The sequence below is a fragment of the Ursus maritimus genome, unplaced genomic scaffold (assembly GCF_017311325.1).
Source record: "Ursus maritimus isolate PB19 unplaced genomic scaffold, ASM1731132v1 scaffold_4, whole genome shotgun sequence".
Taxonomy (NCBI): Eukaryota; Metazoa; Chordata; class Mammalia; order Carnivora; family Ursidae; genus Ursus; species Ursus maritimus.
This window is the reverse complement of record NW_024426552.1, coordinates 61353779-61368734: the sequence shown is the minus strand read 5'-3', so window position 1 is coordinate 61368734 and position 14956 is coordinate 61353779.

The window sequence follows — 14956 nt, the reverse complement described above, 5'->3', positions numbered from 1 at the left end:
CCCATATATTTACTTTCCCATAATTTACCACCCTGGAAGCTCAACCCCTATTCCTTTGTTTTATCATGTCTCTACAATTTATCACTCTTTGTTAAAATGATATACAAGTTCTCAGGCCTAAAGGCCTTTGAGAGATTTTCACTGCTTTTCTATGACTCAACCCTGCGTGCTATATAAAAATACGAATGTCAAATAAAATATGTATGCCTTTTATTTGGTTACTATGTCTTTGTCATTTTAATTTGCAAGGCCTCAGTTACTTAACATAACAGGGTAGAGGAAAGGTTTTTTTGTTTTTTTGTTTTTGTTTTTTTCCTCCTCTACAGTCCCATGCATCCAGAGATGGGTCATTAGCCTAAGAGGATTTGTGAGCAATTACACCCCATGCTATATGAGTGTGGTGGTTTGAGACTGTTGTGTTGAATGTCTTGTCCCTACCAGTCAGTTCTCTACCTAGCATTCAACATAATCTTCTAAATATATAAATCAGATCATAGCACATTCTTTCCTAAATGACTTCAATGTCTTTCCTGAGCCTGGCCTCTGCCCTGTCTTATGACCTCTACATTCTCACCCATACTGCTCAGCAATACAGTCATCCTTTCACTTCCTTGAACTTGGCAATCTGTTCATAGTACCAGGAATTTTATACATGATGTTCCCTGTACCTGGAAGAAATCTTTTACTTTTCTCTTGGTTAATTCTTATTCATCCTTTAGGCCTCAGCTTAAATATTTTATCTCTGAGAAGACATCCCTGACTAAACCACTCCCTCAGTCTCCCTATCTTCAATAAATGTCATCCATAGTTCATAGCACTTACCAGAGGTGCTAATTATGTATTTATTTATGTTTATTTGCTAAATATCTGCCTCTCCCGATACACTGCTAACCTTATCAGAGAGGAGACCATATCCATTTTGTGTGGGCTCCAGAAAGAATATTATTTGTTTATAGGCATTCTTCCTCAAAATTCTACCATTCCAAAGAGTCTGAACCTCCTTGAAGGGTGTTTTTGTGTGTGTGCGCGCGTGTGTGTGTGTGCACACACATACATGTGTGTGAGAGAGAATTTGTTATAATTACTATAAACATACAGAAAGTTTTATGGAAAATTTAAATACTAATGTACTTACTACATAACATTCTTAATTTCTAGCCATCTCTCTTAACATTTTTTAACTTAAAAAATCAGATACAGTTGAAGACTTATCTCTACTCAAATATAGGCATCATATTGAATTTGGTGTTTATTATCCCCATCCATGTTTTTATATTATTATTACAGGTGAATCTGTCTTAAATGATATGCAGTATTATTTATCTTATTTCTAAACTTCAAAGGATTTACCATAGTGTCTCTAACATACTACAGTATTCTTTTCATTCTTTTTTGTTTTTCTGCATATTTATGTTTTAAATGTTGGGCTATGTTGCTATCAGTAGTTCTAGTTCATTTCCACCAATGTGTGTATGAAATTTGATAAGTACACTGTCTGTATTTATTGGCCTGCTGATGGACATTTAGGTCATTCCCAAAGTTTCTCCATCAAGGTTGTGATAACTTGTTTGTCATGTCTCCTGGTGAACAACTGCAAATTTTCTCTAGGAAATTCACCTCAAAGTAAAAGTGCAGAGTCAAAGAACATGGTCATTTTTAAATGTGGTAGATAATTTTAAAATGTTCTCCAAAACACACCAATATATTCTCTGCCAGCATGATATGAGAGTCTCAGTAGTCATGCCAATAACTGACATTGTCAAAAAGTGTAAGCTATGCCCATCTGATGTTTGTGGAATGATATTTTATTGACAAATTCTTTTTGTACCTTCAAAATATGCTAGGCATTAGACAAACAATCATGTTTCATGGTATCATTGCTGAATATTTCATTCAATACTAGAATTCAGCTTTTATGCATATTATGGAGAAGTTATCCCTATAAAAGAGTATCACCAATAATGAGACTTCCAAAATAGAGTTTGATTATAAGATTTAAGAAATCCTTCCCCTCTTCTGTTATCTCCAATAAGTGGGAAAGGGAAATGAGGCCTTTTCTAAGTTACAATTTTACTAAATAAATTCTTTTTAATAGAAAGTTTCTTGGGGTTTCTCTTATTCTTTCTCTCTCCTTTCAGTTCTTTCTCTTCCCGAGGAGGCAGCAGTGTGGCCTGAGGAGGTGAGGAGGTGGCAGGTGGGATATGGGGGCTGAGGAGGTCAGTCATACCTAAGGAGCTAGTGATAGGGCCAGGGGCAAAGCAAGCAGCAGTGCTGGGAACCGAGGTGGGGGTTGTACTCAGGGGCCACAGGCCTAAGGGCTGCAGAGGTATCCAGTGTGGTCTGGAGATACATAGAGTTGAATTAATCACTCACTGCAGAGAAGGAATCTATACAAATGGAAAAAAGAGAAAATAGGAAAGAACCCTGAGGTGGTAGGTTGGAATTGGTGATATATATTTTATCCAGCAGAATCAGGCTAGCCAGAGCATGTTCTCATGACAATTAGAAGCAAGAGGAGAAAGGGAAAGGCAAAATGCATTTTCAAGCCTCTGCTTGCATCAGCTCTGTTAAGAAACTAGTCTAATGTCTAAGCCCAGAGTCAGAGTGGGAGAGGACTACAAATTTACAGGGCTCAAAGGATGCAGGAAGTCCCATTAATTGGGCCATCAATCCAATTAATATACCAACATACTCCTTTGGGAGAATTGCACAAAGATCACAAAGACAAGCCCTATCCCTCCTTATGTGGGCTATCGGAGGAGTGGACACCTGAGCAAAGGTTTCTAAAGTATTTATATTCTCTCTACTTATTTTTGGTCATCTTATTATGTTTAGTTTATCTAGTCATTGAGTAGTATGAGCTTAACTTGTAATTATGAGTTGAACTTCTATTTTTTTTTGATTTATTGACTTTAGACAATATCTGTTTATTTCCTGATATTAAAATGGAGAATTAGAGCAATTACCCTTCTTTCCATCATTCTTATCTGCAGGGTCACTTTTTGGTCATTTATGTTAACCATTTTCGGTTAAGATCCTTAATATTTATCTGTTTTATACCCATACACCTTTCAGAGTTCATCGGTTGATTTCTAAAAATTGAAATTGCCACATAATTCATAATATTATAGTTGTATATATATTATTCACTGTAAAACTAAGAAGTGTGTTTAATTCAGAGAAGGAATTGCTACCCCAGTGGCATTTCAACTCTGTGGTAGAGGAATTCTCTCAGCATCTTATTTTAATGAATTCCTTATTCAGTGCTTGTAAGCTTTCTTTCTTTCTTCTAGGTCGTACTTGAGTGTGTATCCTAGGTCATCCTCTTTCTATTCTTTTTGTTGTTGTTGCTGGAGTAACTTCTTGAGTAATTTCTTTTATTCATAAAAACTGTGTGGATTGTAAACTAAGTTCTTGCTTGTCACAAAGTGCCCTCATTTTTCTTTTTCATTTGCTTGCTATTTTTCTAGGCATAAAGCGTTGGCTTAAATTCTTTTCTCCTTGAGAAGGTCAAGGATAGCACTGCATTGTTGTGTGCCCTCTTAGGTGTTGAACATATAAAATTATCCCTGAAATTACGCAGTTTCACCTGGATGTAGGTGCTTTTATTTGTTCTGCATGTATTTGATTGGTCCTTCCATCTAAAAGATTTTGTGCCTCTCTCCAAGAAGAGGAAATTATCTCTTCTTGTTTCTTTGCACTGGCTCCTACATTGTCACTGTTTCTACCTGATTGATACTTTATTATATCATCATTGACTATCAAACTTTTGGCCACTATCTAAAATAAGAACTATATTGGGGGCGCCTGGGTGGCACAGCGGTTAAGTGTCTGCCTTCGGCTCAGGGCGTGATCCCGGCGTTATGGGATCGAGCCCCACATCAGGCTCCTCCGCTATGAGCCTGCTTCTTCCTCTCCCACTCCCCCTGCTTGTGTTCCCTCTCTCCTGGCTGTCTCTATGTCTGTCAAATAAATAAATAAAATCTTTTAAAAAATAAAATAAAATAAAATAAAATAAAATAAGAACTATATTTACATGCTATTCAATATGCACATTACATTACTATATATGATACATTCTGGTCTCATTTCATTTTCAAAAAATGCTACTTGTAGAGCACTAATTTGATATCATGACCCATTAAGGGGCTAAACCTACAGTTTGAAAAACAGTATGTTTGATCAGTGGTGCTCTTTGGAACTACCTGCATATCTTTTATTTATTTTTTTAAGATTTTATTTATTTATTTTAGAGAGAGAGAGAGAGATTGAGAGAACGAGTAGGGCGAGGGGCAGAAGGAGAAGCAGACTCCCTGTGGAGCAGGGAGCCCAATGTGAGACTCGATCCCAGAACCCTGGGATCACGACCTGAGCCGAGGTCAGACGCTTAACCAACTGAGCCACCCCGGCGCCCTGTTCATATCCTTTAAATGTACTTCCACATTTTTCCATTTATTTCTTTTGCTATGTATATTATCATTTGTCAATAAATAGATCTTAAGTTAGGTCCAATTTATTAATTTGCCAACTTATTGATTTTTTTTGTTTTCTTTCATCAGTGTTTTTAATTTCTAAGAACAGAGTCTTACTTTCTGAATACTGTTTTCATAGCACCATATTCTTTTATGGTTACAGTTGCCTCTTTTTTTTTCTTTATTTAAATTGATATATAGTTTACATAATATAAAATCCACCATTTTGAAATTGTACAATTCAGTGGGTTGCTTTTCTCTATATATACTATGTTGCACAAGCATCACCAATATCTAATTCTAGGACCTCTCCATTACCCAAAAAAGGAAAGCCTATGCTAGTTAGCAGTCAGTCCCAGGAACATCCCCCCTTCCCTAGTTCCTGAAAACCAATAATCTACCTTCTATGTGGATTTACTTAATCTAGCCATTTCACATGAATGAAATTGTATAATACACCTTTTGTGTGTGGTTTCTTCCATCTAAATAATGTTTTCAAGGTTCATCCATGCTGTGGCATGTGATAATACTTCAGTCCTTTTTATGACTGAATATTCCATTACCTGGATATACCACATTTTGTTTATCCATTCCTCAGTTGGTGGACATTTGAGTTCTTTCCAATTTAGGGCTATTATAAATAAAGCTAGTGTGAACATTTGTATACAGATTTTTGTGTGAATGTATATTTTCAGTTCTCTTGGGCATAAATTTAGGAGTGGGATTGCTGGGTCATATGGTACTTTAAACTTGTGGACAAGCTGCCAAACTATTTTCCATAGTGTCTGAACCATTTTACATTCCCATCACCAGTATAGGAAGATTCCAATTTCTCTACATGCTCCTCATCGCTTGTTGTTTGCTGTTTTTGTTTGCTTATTTGTTTTAATTCTGGCCCTCTTAGTGGGTGTGAAGTAGTATCTCATTGTGTTTTTGATGTGCATTTTCCTAATGACTAATGATGTTGAGTTTCTTTTTATGTGCTTAATAGCTGTTTGTATATCTACCTTGGAGAAATGTCTATTTCAATCTTTTGCCCCTTTTCAATTGGGTTGTCTTTTTTGTTATTGGGTTGTAAGAGTTCTTTATATATTCTGGATACTAGATGTTTATCTAATATATGCTTTAACATTCTGTGGGGTGTCTTTTCACTTTCTTTATGGTGTCCTTAGATGCACAAAATTTTTAAATTTTGATTAAGTGCAATTTATCTATTTTGTCTTCTGTTGCTTGTGCCTTTGGTGTTATATGTAAGAAATTAGTCTAATACAAGGTTGTGTAGATTTATACTTGTTTTCTTTGAAGCGTTTTATAGTTTTATAGTGCTCAAATTCATTCTTTTGCATGTGGACATCTCGTTTTTCTAGCTTCCATTTATTGAAAGGACTATTTCCCCCAGTCAGTTGTTTTCGTACCCTCATTGAAAATCAATTGATCATGTATGCATGGGTTTATTTCTGGACTCTCAGTTTTATTCTGTTGGTCTATATGTCTATCATGTGCCAGTACTATACTCTCTTGATTACTATACCTTTGTAGTAATTTCTGAAATTGGTAAGTCCTCCAATTTTTTTCTTTTCTTTCAGGATTATTTTCATAATCCCTTGAATTTCCATAAGGATTTTAGGATTAGCTTATCCATTCACTGTTGCTTCTTGAATTTCTCTGAAGCATGAGACTAGTTTAAAATATTTTAATACATAATTTTTCATTCCTAAATTATCTGTCTTTGCTGTTTACTTATCCTGATTATGCTCATCAATGCTCTTTTTTCTTCTCAGTTGTTTGAACTTCTTTTCATAGTAAGTACCCATGTATATCTGTTGAAGTAGTTAATGAATAAATGACTAACTTGATAAGAATGGATTTGTAGATTTTTTTTTTCTTATGAGCTAGGTCACAATTTACCCCATTTAGACACATTCCTTACTGAAATGTCAGTAGTGACTCTGATGAATGCACAGTCTACACAACTCATGATTTATGTGCTCAGGCATATATATTATGAGTGTTCTTAAATCGTTTCATTCTGTTTATTTTTTAGATAGAGATAAGGTCTATTATGTACCTGTTTCTCTTTGTCTTTATCTCTTTGTCTCTCTCTTTCAACTTCTCCCCTCCTCTACTTTTCATTGCCACAGTGTTGCTCAGTAATTTAGACTCATTAATGCTGGTATTGACTTTACCTAGACAGAACGAGCCGTCAGTAGGTACACAACAGCTTTACTACATTTTTACAGGTTTTACCTGGATTTCCACAATTACATGATAATCTTTCCCTTGTCATGTGCCTTACATAATAGAAAGCCCTCTTGATGCAAGAACTTATGACTAATAAAATAAGTTTTATATGAACTCTTTTTGCAAGAAAGAGATTACTAGGTACTATATAATCTAAGTATTAGTTAATAAATGTAAAAAGCATTTGTCATTTCTTGTGTGCTCATTTTGGAACAACCTTCATATATTGGTGGAATCTTATGAGAAGTAGGCCTTCCATTATGGAATCCACAGGTGGAGGGCCGTGAAGATGTAGAACTCACCCTAAATTTGGCCAACTGGATGTTGCTCCCAAACACTTCCACATCTTAAGGAGGTGAAACCAAGTTAAGATATGCCAAGAGATTATGTGTGGAGATTGCTATGGAGTCATAAGCCTTATATCCCAGGAGTGACTATTCATGGGCAGTGGTATCCAGGGTTGGTGTTGCTATGGTAGGATCTTGGCTGCTTCTTACCTCCCCTTACTACCTATGCTTTTTCTGAATTTGGCTCTGTAGCATTCCTGATGATTTGTGAGCTATCCAATATCCTTTAAATAAATTATCTTCTAATAAAATTAATATAGTTTGGTTTCTGTGGTTTGCCACAGCTGCTGATATAAAAAAAATCAATAAAAATAATTCTCTAAAAGTTAATGACATTAGAAACTCTTAAATCACTATGAATTGTTTAATTCATGTATTTATTTAATTCATATATTTATTTTTAATAAGCAAGACTTTTTCCCATTCAAGTAGTTCTCCAACCAATACTCAAGATCCACCTGATTGTGTGATTTGGAGCTTTTGACTCCTATGTCCTTTTCACTAAGCATCTATCCATACCTACTTCTTACACATTCCTTAGCTCTCTCCATCCTTACAAACCATTATAATACAGACCTGACATAGTGATTTGCTTTCTCCTATCTTCTACTTTTTGTAAAATAGCATTGCAGAACATTTTATTCTTTTTCTACCACCCATTTTATCTCCTTTTTCTATACCCATTTCCCAAATTGCTCTTTTCATAATTTTCTTCAATAGAAGCAACTTAAAACTCATATCATTTAAGTATCCTAGAATGGTAATTTCCATTGTTGAAAATTCACTATAATAGGGTTCCCCAAAATTCTCATGCAGACCACTAGAATTTATTGAATGTAATGATTAGTTTCTAGTCTAGTCCTCAGATGTCTCAAAGTGGTAGAACCATGTAACATCACTTATTTTGCAGAGATTTTCTATGCATTACTTCTATCATAGAAGAATCCTAGGAGGCCTCTTTAGTTCCAAACAGGAGAGGAGGAAAGCTGTGCCCTTCTATGTCCATAGGTGCTGTTGCTCCTTAATCCAGAAGAGTGGTCTCTGTTACCAAACACAGCAGCCTGCTGGAACGGAATGGCATCTTCCTTCTTTAGGCAGGACATGAACTTGCTAGTTTGCCCAGTTTTTACCACTTCCTACTGTCTCCTGAAAAGCCAGGGGTCAGCTTGAATTTATCTTATGGGGTCAGAATTGGTCATTTCTGTGGTCTGCCTCTTCCTGGAAAGGCTTTGAGTTTGTGAACTCTGACCCTACACCATCAATACAAAAAAGCCTATTTATCATCATCATTAACTCAGATTTACTTAGCAACTTCTCTTTTGTCTGGAAACACAAGGCTGATTACAGCTCTCCCACCCAGATCATAGGAGCAAAGAAGCTTGACTTCCCTTTGGTAAGAAAAGAAAAATGTTTCCGTGTTTGTTGTTGTGTTTTCTGCTGGCATGGTAAAAGACAGCATAAGACAATTTCTCAATAGGTAGTCCAGCTACCTCAACTTTACATTAAGTCATCCTGTTACCCATGTAAGCCACATTTCACTTGAGGGGAGCTCATGCTTGTAGAGGGTTTACTGAACCACATCTACTTCCTGGCTGTTCCTTCCACTGGTCACTGGATAATTATAAACAACAGCAAATATTCGGAGCACAGAAAATAGGATTTTCAGAAGACCTCAGATCTGCCAGCTGACGAGATGCCAGAGTGGGTACCGTGTAACTGTGGAGCCCTGTGGGAGAGAAACCAGCTGCAGCCACTGCCCCTTTGAGGGTGATCAGAGGCAGCTGCCGTCTAGTTTGTTTTACTTCAGATAGGGAAAGTGTAGTGTTTAGGCACTGTGGGGTCTCTCAGGATTCCCTTATCGCACCAACCTAGGCAGCCCGTTTGGGCTTCCCAAGGAAACTTCTCTTCCTCAAGTATCTCCAGGCTCCTGCCAGTAACAAACGTGTTTGGGCCTTGCTGATGGACACTGGAAAGGATGGCGTATCTGTTCCCCTGGGGCTCCTGCTCTATATGGCAAGCATCCAGAGGCTGAGGTAGTGTTTTTGTTGTGTGCCCAGAAGTAAATTCAGGACCTGGCTAATAGAAAAGATACTTATGTTTGTTCCAAGGTGCACTTGTCAATTATAGAGACGAGAGCAACTCCAATTTTCTCCTGAGTCCTCAACTGTCCTTTTCTGGAAGCTAAGTACTGTGGTGAATTATTCATTATTATAATACCTCAGACCTTCTTTCTTTTAAGACCTTTCTTTTTAAGGCCTGCTCACAGTTTCTGAAAAAAAATTACGATATTCGTACACTTGAATTTTTCTGGCTCAGTAAGCATAGGTGTCCCATATAATAGGAGACCAGACCCAAGGATCTGAGAAGTTACTTCGGTCAAACTAATGGAGTGAACAAAATCTGGGCAATGGTTCTCTTTGTACAGCATCACCTTGCTAAGAGAGTACTGAAAGGTCATTAAAGATCATCTAATCAACTCTTTCCTCTTTATCTTACAATGAAGAAAGCAGCAGTTCTGAAAAGTAAATTGATGTTGCTTAAGATCAAGCAGATGGAGGTCTCAACAACCCTTTCAGCGTCATGGTACTAGCATTGGGACCATAGAACAATAGGTGAATTAACCTAAAAAACAACAACAATGAACAGGATTCATAGCACAGCTACATTCTGCTCCAAAGCCCTGAATTCACAGTATGTTTCTGCCCATGTGAATATGACCCTCAGCATGCTGGGCACGTCTAATTTCATAGGCAAGAGTCAATTGACCTCCAATTGTGTTGACAATCCCTATGTTCTCTAAAAAGAATCAAACCTGGAAGCACTGAATTGTGGACAGCCTTGCCAAGAGACAAGCTTGGAATTTTGGGAGACTCTCTCCTGTGTATGCTAATAATGAGAAATGGTAGTAGTTCAGGGGAACCAGGAAGTCTCCCTCCATTTCCCAGGAGGAGCAGCAGCTGGCAAACCAGCTGGCCTTACCCTCACTAGATGCTCTTCGAAACAATAGGTGGGCTTGAGTTGCCAGGAGCACAACACAGCACAAGCATCCCTAGATCAGATCTGCAGTGTGAGGGCTGGAAGTTAATTGGCTGGCTGGAGTTTAGGAGACCCTATCTAGACGTTTCACTTCCTTTCATAATTACTGCTTAAGGAGCTGCTGCATGGGGACTTAAAAAGGAACCTATCACTTCTGCCTTGGGAATATTTCATGAGAGATTTTTTATGTTCATGCAATCTTAAGTCTAATACTGTGGTCCGTGCTCCAGTTCTCAGCACGCGCACGCACACACGCACAGATTTGAGCCCAACATTCAAATTTGCATTATGAACCTTGGAGCTGTTTGCTCTTTCTTTTCCCAAAATGGAGGCTACTATTTTCCTTTTGGGGAAAGAGTGGATAGGAGAAATATATCTCTAACTTCCAAACTGCCTCACTCAAATTCCTTTTACAAATAGCAGTAGTTTTCTTACTGACATCAGTTAAAAGGCCTTTCAATTGAAATTGTCGAAGTGACAAGATAAACGGGTACATTCATCTTAAAGCTTGAGAAATACACAAGGGAATGAGGCTCTGTCAGAATTAGAAAGAAGCCATGAAAATCCTTAGATTAAGCTAAATATGCAAATGCAGTGAGTTTACTCAATTTTAATTTACTTACAAGAGAAACTAAACACTATAATGATCAGATTTAAATACTTATTGTTTCCTTTCTTTTTTTTTTTTTAAATTACCAGATTTTTTCCTTCTTCCTGTCTTCCCTTACATATTTGGTCATTTACTAACCGGTGTTTTCTTCCTTTATATGTAATATCTTTTAAAGGAGCTTGCATTTGATATCTGTGAGAACTCAGTGGATTTTAGTTCTGGCAGTGGTGCTTATATTAAGATATTGATGAGAGAATAAGTAATAATCCAGAATAATAAAAGGGAATTTCAGAAACACTAAAAATATTTTATCAATTGGGGGGGAAAACTTGCTTTTCCAAAACAAACTGTAAAATGATAGTTAAGATATATGGTTGGAAATACATAAGGTAATGAAAATATTCTTTTATTTGGAAGAATAATGAGGACTCCAAGCTATTTGAGGTTTCTGTTTCTCTGAAAACTTTCTGACTAGAGTTTCCAGATTTAGCAAATAAAAAACACAGGATTTCCAGTTAAATTTTATTTCAGATGAGCTATGAATTGTGCAGAACATGCTTATACTAATAATCATTTGTTACCTGAAATTCAAATTTAACCTAGTGTCCTATATTTTACATGGCAACCTTATGTCCCAGGATACCCACAAACTCCTCTTTTTGGCTATTACAGATCTCCTGAAGCCATTGGTCCTCCTTTCACCATTAATATGGTCTATTGTCATATTGAGATAGAAGAGACCCCTTAAGAAGAGTCCTTCTTAGTCTGTCAGAAAGGAGGACCAGGGCAGTAGTTAAGTACTTCCAGAGTTACAATTTTTTTGTAGTATACTTGACACACAATGTTACATTAGTTCCAGGTATGCAACATAGTGTGTTATGTTGTGCTCAGCATAAGTGTAGCTACCATCTGTTATCATACAGCACTATTACAATACCGTTGACTATATTCCCTGTACTGTGCCTTTTATCCCTGTGACTTATTCATTCCGTAGCTGGAAGTCTATCTCCCACTCCCTTTCACCCACCCATCTCCCCATCTTCCTCCCCTCTGGCAACCAAGTATCCATCAATAGATGAATGGTTTAAAAAGTTGTGGTATGTATATACAATGGAAAATTACTCAGCCATAAAAAAGAATAAAATCTTGCCGTTTGTGACAGCTTGGATGGACCCAGAAGGTATTATGCTGAGTGAGATAAGTCAGATAGAAAGACCAGTACCATATGATTTCATCTATATGTGGAATCTAAAAAACAAAACAGATGAATAAGCAAACAAAAACTAGAAACAGACCCATAAGTACGGAAAACAAACAGAATTACAATTTTTAAAATTGAACTTACTTTCTTAGATTTTTACCTCTTTTATTACAGGGCATATTAAAACCTATCCCCAGTACATGATTCAATGATAAATATCAAACAATGGAAAAGTCATCTTTTCCTTACAAAATTAACCTTTGTCATCCTTAACTCCATCTTATTTCAGAGCCCCACAGCTCCCATTTGGGCATTGCTTTAGAAGTTAGGGGTTAACCTATCTTCATTTGAAAGCCCTTAACGCTTGTCACACTCAGACCAATGTGTTTTATTTATTTTTCTCTAAGAAGGAATCTAGGGTATTCATTCCATGAAAATGCTAGAAATACCACAGTACACATGATAGGAAAAGTATTCTCTCTGAACACCACACTAAATATGATGAAATTTGCTATCCAGATAAAGAGTTGGATAAAAACTATAGAAGTAATCATAGAATAAGTAGACTTTCAACTCTTAGTGATCCCTAACTACTCCTGACCATAATTGGGTAAATTCAAAACTATAGTGTACAACTGTATTATTTCAAGCCTGCTGATTAACAGATTATTGTCAACCTAGAGGTAGATTTCTTGTGATCTGGCTCAGATCATTATGTTATGTCTGTCTTGGTCAATATTATTCTTACTGACTTGGATTTAGATTGTATTTACCTAGAATTTAACTGTGAGATGCCAAAATACTGATTTTTTTAAAAGGCATGAAAAGAGTAGATTTATGATTTGTATATTTGCAAATATGACTTAAGCTATTTTCTGTTAGTTGTATCAGGTAGAAGTTGCTAATAAGTTGGATTATAGGTAGCTGGGCATAAAATTAATTGTTGGGAAGAGGTCTGTGAGTTACTACATCCTATCAAAATTATTGATTCAATAAGATTTACCTTTTTGTGCGGTTTTTGAGCTGAGTCCACCATTAGCATTTCCAGGTGATACAGAGATGCCAGGGAGCTATATCATGGGGCAGCTAAAAAAAAATATTGGTATCACTTTGTGCTCATATCCTTATGCAGTAAATACTATCTGACTATTTCTTGCATTCATAGTCATTTGGTATGTGTGTGTGGCCTAATAATCACTGTTATTGAATGTTTGCACCAAGTCACTACATTTCTAACAGATAAGCAAATTTCTTGTATTAGTAGGCATCTGGGACATAGAAGCAAATTTGTTATAGATAAAAGGTCATTATGATGGTATCTACTAGACTAAGCTAGAATGCCTTCCTGCATTTAGCACACACTGGATGAAAGGATGCTGCTGAGATTAGGTTATTACTGGAGCAGAGAGAACAAGAAGAGTCTGAGCAGTAAAGAATAGGGATTATTTCATGAAAAGTGATTAAAGAAAAGTGTGAGTTGTGTGTCTGTGTGCATGCATACATACATGCTTGTGCATGTGTTCTTACTTAAAAGTAAGCAAGATGAAAAAAAGTTAAGCACTAGTTGAATTTAAAAACAATCGAATACATCCCAATTCACAAAGAGAAAGTAAACAGAATCAATATGGTGCAAAAAAATTTCCATTAAGTCAGCAAACATAGAACAAGATGGATGAATAAAAACCAAATTTATCAATTGTAACAATAAATGAAAATAAGTTAACGCTACATTTTAAAAAAATGTTCTCAATTACAGTAAAAACAACTAAGTAGAACGATGTTCCTTAAAAGAGATGCACTTACAGCATCATGACACTCAAAAGACAAGAGCAGAAACTAATATTAGGCAAAATCAAAAAAGGAAAGAGAGATGTTAAAAGTTAAACAAAGAAAAAGGAGAATTGTTCATTTCTTCAGTAACAGCCTAGTATATACTCAACATCAAAAACTCTATGAAGGGATTCTCACTGGATGTCAAACCCCAAACAAAAGACAGTATAGTACATAGAATGTCATTTTATTCTGATAAATGATACAATCCACAGTAAAGATATGAGTCATGAAGATTTATGTCCTAAATATCATTATATCAAAATATGTAAATCTAAAACTATTAGATAAATAAAGAGAAGTTGGCAATAGCTTATTTCTGTAAGTCCTTTATAGACCAAAAAAGGAAAATAAAAGATAATGATCTAGATAATATAATTAATGAAGGTAATTTTACAGATTAAAAATAAATATATAGATATTTAATTGAACATCTTAAACAGAAAATACAAACTTTATAGCCTCTAATCTACTTTTAAAAATAATTTCTGTGTTAGACCACAATAAATACTCAAAAAGTTCAAAATGCAGAAAATAAGTGGCTCAAAATAAATGGGCCATAGTCTCTGCTTAAAAGAAGCAAATAAATAAACAAATAAAAAATAAACTGTAAATATAATTCAAGTCACTTGAAGTTAAAAACACCCACAAAATGCTCCAATGAATAACTTAGGAGGTAAGAGGAAAGTTAGATTGTAATTAATAATTGCTAGCACTTGTTATTCCAGGTCCTGGAGAAAGTATTTTAGATATATGACATATTATAACCTCACACCAGTTTATTTAAAATAGCAGCTCAGATTTATTCTTCTTCCAAACACTAATTCCTTCCCTGACATATGACTTATTTATGTGTTCATTTGTTTACTGTCCATTCTCCACTAGAATGTAAGGTCCGTGACGGCAGGGATGTTGTCTTGTTCCTTTGTCACCATACTCCAAAGATCTAGATCAGTTCCTTGACATGGCAGGTCCTTCATAGACATTTGTAAATTCTGTGAAGTGTAGATACTATTAGAAATTTTTTGATAAGAAAATGAAGGTATAGAGAGATTAAGGAACTTTCCAAATATCACAGTGCTATCGAGAGATCAGAGTTTGAAATCTTGGGCTTATTTAACTCTAGCTCTTAACCATGACACTACATATATTTTGGGAATATAATGACAGTTTTTTTAAAAAAAACAGTAAATTAGCCTAAAGTTTTAGCCAAAGTTGA